Genomic DNA, 5,506 nt, shown 5'->3' with positions numbered 1-5,506 from the left:
GAATGTCAGAGAGCGCTTAATTTGTGAGGCAAATGTGTCTCAGCTCTGAATGGTACATTTGCAATCTCCCCCAAAGGCTTGGGTACGGTTTACAGTGCAATGTGCAATTCTGGTCACATCTCAAAAAGGGTGGAGAGACTGAAGAGAAGAAATACAGTGGTACCTCGGGTTAAGTACTTAATTCGTTCCGGAGGTCCGTACTTAACCTGAAACTGTTCTTAACCTGAAGGACCACTTTAGCTAATGGGGCCTCCCGCCACCGCCACGCAATTTCTGTTCTCATCCTGAAGCAAAGTTCTTAACCTGAAGCACTATTTCTGGGTTAGCGGAGCCTGTAACCTGAAGCGTATGTAACCTGAAGCGTCTGTAACCCGAGGTACCACTGTAATCGGAAGGTAGCATCTGCCCTATAAGGGAAGCCCATAGCTGCTGCACTTTTTTTTAGTTTGCAAAAAATTTGATTCAGGGGAGTCATGGATTGAGAGTTATAAAATTATGCATGGTACAGAAAAAGTGGGGGAAGTCTTCCACCCCATAATTCTAGAACAGATGTCGCCCAATGAAGCAGAATGGTGGAATATTCAGGACAAACAAGGCCAGATTCGTGGAGGAAAAAGCTATCAGTGGCTGCTAGTCATGATGGCTGTATATTAACTTTGAGGACAGAGGCCTCTAAATACCAGTTGGCTAGGAACCACAAGTGAGATAATAATAATAAATTTTCATTTATACCCCGCCCTCCCCAGCCAGAGCCGGGCTCAGGGTGGCTAACACCAGTAAAATTACAATAAAAACATAATTGGGGGGGGGGGGACCAATTTAAAATACAGGTTAAAATTACAATTTAAAATGCAGCCTCATTTTAACAGTAGCCCATAGCTCAAAACCGTAAGGGGAGGGAAACATAAGGCTCAGCACCCTGCTTGTGTTCTTAAGTATTTATGCACAGAAAAGCATAGCTAAATGACGGACAAGACAAATATGTGAAGGCCCTGCATGGGTATGTAGCCTTTTCAGCCTAAGGCAAGAGACGCCTATTGCCTTATTGACCTGCTTGTGGGCTATCTAGAGGCAGGAGACTTCTGGTTGGCCACTGGGGGATGCTGGATGCTAGAATGACCATTGATGTGGTCCAGGAGGGAGCTTCTTAATGTGGGGAGGTGTTTGGATAACAGAGGATCAGCAGAATGTATTGTGATCGTTTGGAGCTCCAAAGAACCCCGCCAGAGAGCCAGTGTGGTGTAGTGGTTAAGAGCGGTAGTCTCGTAATCTGGGGAACCGGGTTCGATTCCCCGCTCCTCCACATGCAGCTGCTGGGTGACCTTGGGCCAGTCACACTTCTCTGAAGTCTCTCAGCCCCACTCACCTCACAGAGTGTTTGTTGTGGGGGAGGAAGGGAAAGGAGAATGTGAGCCGCTTTGAGACTCCTGAAGGGGAGTGAAAGGCGGGATATCAAATCCAAACTCTTCTTCTTCTTCTCTTCGATGGCAATTTGAAATTTGTGGAAAGTTACCGTATTTTTCGCTCCATAAGATGCACCTGACCATAGGTTTTTAGAGGAGGAAAGGGGGAAAGCCCCGTTTTTGGGGGGATCAGTTGACAGTTGTGCAGCTTCTTTCGCAAAGGGGAAAAATCCCGTTTTTGGGGGGTTCAACTCACAGTTCCGCAGCGTCTTTAGGAAAGGAAAGGGAGCCGTTTCTACAGTTTCCAGACAGATAATATAATCAGCCAGTCACATGTCGCTGGGGTAACAAACAGCCTCCGTCTGCCGAACATTCAAGAATGGAGGCCTGGGCAAGGGGGCGGGGCCAGAAAGGGAGCCAGTGATTGATTGACCACGCATTCGCTCCATAAGACGCACAGACCTTTCCCCTTTTTAGGAGGGAAAAAGTGCGTCTTATGGAGTGAAAAATACGGTACCTATGTAAAACTGGACAAGCTCAGATGGGTAAAGCGTGAGATTGTTAATCTTGGGGTCATGGGTTCGAGCCCCACAGGGGACAAAAGATTCCTGCATTGCTGGGGGTTGGACTGGATGACCCTTGGGGTCCCTTCCAACTCTATGATTCTACAAAATAAAACGTGGACAGCTGAAGCTACCTCATACCGAGCCAGCTTGTTGGTCTACCTAACCCAGTGTTGTCTGCCCAGTTGCTGTCAGTTGTCACCTGGTGCTGCTTTTGACTGGCGGTCCTGAGTGCGGATTGAACCTGGCAGCTTCATCCTGCAAAGCAGGTCTAGTTCTACCAAAGGCAGAAATAGAGGGGGAGTTCTACTCATCTGAAAAAGCCATGCAACAAAAACAAGCCCTGTGTGAGTCGATTGACTCATTGTTAATAAAGAACCCACGCAAGGGCTGTGGTTGTGTTGATGGAAAACAAGTGGAAACATACCGTATTTGTTGCTCTGTAAGACTCACTTTTTCCCTCCTAAAAAGTAAGGGGAAATGTGTGTGCGTCTTATGGAGTGAATGCAGGCTGCGCAGCTATCCCAGAAGCCAGAACAGCAAGAGGGATTGCTGCGTTCACTGCGCAGCGATCCCTCTTGCTGTTCTGGCTTCTGAGATTCAGAATTTTTTTTTTCTTGTTTTCCTCCTCCAAAAACTAGCTGCGTCTTGTGGTCTGGTGCGTCTTATAGAGCGAAAAATACAGTATGTTATTTGCAGGGTTCCGCTAGAAGCAATATAATCGGAAGATTAATCAGTCGGCGGTGGCCCATTTTCAGTCTGCCAGGGCCTATTTTGCTGCCTGCTTTCTCATGCGGAAATGTACGCCCGCAGGGATCATTTAGGGACATAGGAAGCTGCCTTACATCAAAGTCAGAACGTTGGTCCATCTATCTCAGTAATGCCTACACGGATTGGCAGCCAACCCCCAGGGTTTCTGACACGGAATATTCCCCTGTCCTACCTGGGGGGGATTGAATTGAGGGTCTTTAACATGCAACGTGGGACGCGGGTGGCGCTGTGGGTTAAACCACAGAGCCTAGGACTTGCCGATCAGAAGGTCGGCGGTTCAAATCCCCGTGACGGGGCGAGCTCCCGTTGTTCGGTCCCTGCTCCTGCCAAGCTAGCAGTTCAAAAGCACGTCAAAGTGCAAGTAGATAAATAGGTACCACTCTGGCAGGAAGGTAAACGACATTTCCGTGCACTGCTCTGGTTCGCCAGAAGCGGCTTAGTCATGCTGGCCATGTGACCCGGAAGCTGTACGCCGGCTCCCTCGGCCAATAAAGCGAGATGAGCGCCGCAACCCCAGAGTCGGCCACGACTGGACCTAATGGTCAGGGGTCCCTTTACCTTTAACATGCAACACAGATGTTCTACTATGGAGCGTATATTGTTTTGGGCTCCATGGAGGGAAGTGTGACTGAAGAAATTCCCCAATGTTTCCTTCTCTCTGGCAGAAGGGGAGCTGGACTGAACTGGGGTTCGGGGAGGCAGCCTGATAAGGCACTTTGCGTTCAGGACCTCTGGTGGGCTGACGGTCACTCAGCTGGGAAAGTCTTCCATGGTTGCCTTTATGTCAGGGTTGGGCAACTTGTTGGCCTTGGGATGTTGCTACACTACAAAGTCCATCACCCCCATCAATGACTGTGCTGGTGGGGGCTGATGGGTGAGAGTGCAATGAAGGGCCTTGAGTTTCCCACCACATCTTTATGCTGACTGAGACCTGGGCCTCAGGGGTCAGTCACGCTGCTAGGTAACTTCTGCATCCTAGAAAACACTTTTGACTTTTGCTTCAATGTGTAACTGTGTACCATTTGCTTTGTATTATTACATTTATCCAATCCACCCGCTTTCCCTGCCTTTAATAAATATATTCCTTGGTTTACTACAACTAGGCTACTGGTGTGTTCTTTTTTTAAAGTGCCCTTTTTCCAAGATTCTATACGATTCTTCGACATCAACTCTACATTCATCTAGGGCAGGCACGTCCAACAGGTAGAGCTTGTTGTTGTTGTTGTTGCGGAACTGGCGAAATTGATATAGAAATTGTGAGACAAGGACAACTGTGGCTTTAAAGAAGAATGCGAACTTTTTATAAATTACTTCAAAAAACAACAAAATGAATTGGACTCCTTGGCAGGTTTTGAATAAACATACACAAATTTATTATTAACGTAATAGATAGATAATTTAAGGATCTTTACAATTTTGTAATATGCAGAGAATAATATGTGTTGAAAAACTAGAGGAGCTGAGGGACGTCTGGGGGTGAGTGGGTTTTTCTTGGGGAGGGGGGAGGGAAAAAAGGGGGGGAATGAAGATATGTTTTTGATAATTTGTTATGTTGAAATTCTTAATAAAAACTTTTTTAAAAAAGGAAGAAGTGGTCTCTAATTTATAGGTAAGCAGGAAAAAATAATAGAAAAACCTAAAATTGAACAAAGCCTTAACGGGATGCCAGCTACAGACCTCACTTCACTGAACTATTCAGTTTCCTCAGAAGGAAATAGAAAATTCATAAACCTTAAATGACCAAAAATCCAAAAAAGGGGGTAGAACTCCCAAAAATTCTGAAGGATTATAATTGTAGCTTGACCAAGGGGAAGCAAAGTGCAGTAATAAAGGATTGAGGACTCAAAGGTACAGTTTCTACAGGTTTTTCTAATTTTTTCTTTAAACTTATTATTTAGTTTATTTCCATAAGATAATATTTCTAATCGATTACTTCTCGTTTCAGGGATTTTCACGGTATTTCATTTGTTTTATGCAATGCTTTTAAGCACAGCCAATGCACACTCAAAGCACATACCGGTAACTTTCTTCAAATAATCCTAGGAACTGTAGTTTGTTAAGGGTACTGGGAATTGTAGCTCTGCGAGGAGGAACCTACAGGTGGATTTTCTTAAATCTCAGATTCTCAGATATAAAAAAATACTGAGAAGTGGTACAGGGAATTCCTTCTGCCGAGATTCAGGTGGAGGAACAGCAAGATGAGACTTTCGGCTAATTTGATTCCTGTCCCCACTCTCGGCAACTTGATCTATAGCTGCTTTAAGGTGGATCTGGACATGCAGGGATGGGATAGTCTGTACTGGTTGAAATTCTGCCTGCCATACCACCTTTAAAGGTACAGTGGTACCTCGGGTTAAGAATTTTATTCCTTCCGGAGGTCTGTTCTTAACCTGAAACTGTTCTTAACCTGAAGCACCACTTTAGCTAATGGGGCCTCCCGCTGCCGCTGCGCTCCTGGAGCACAATTTCTGTTCTCATCCTGAAGCAAAGTTCTTAACCTGAGGTAATATTTCTGGGTTAGTGGAGTCTGTAACCTGAAGCGTATGTAACCCGAGGTACCAGTGTAAATGAGCTCAAGCGAACCCCCCCCAAAAAACCCACACCAACACCTGTTTGTAGCTTCTTTTACCATTTTTGCATGCAGACGTAAATATTTCAAAAACCTGCCACAAAAGGGAGCCACCCAACTTCCTGTGGTATTTTTTTATTATTTGTACATGGATGCTTTCGTTGAGATTTCTGCATTGCAGAGGGGCTGGACTAGATGAC

The sequence above is a fragment of the Podarcis tiliguerta genome, assembly GCF_965153285.1.
Source record: "Podarcis tiliguerta genome assembly, chromosome: 2".
Lineage (NCBI taxonomy): Eukaryota > Metazoa > Chordata > Lepidosauria > Squamata > Lacertidae > Podarcis > Podarcis tiliguerta.
This window is presented reverse-complemented; position numbering follows the sequence as displayed.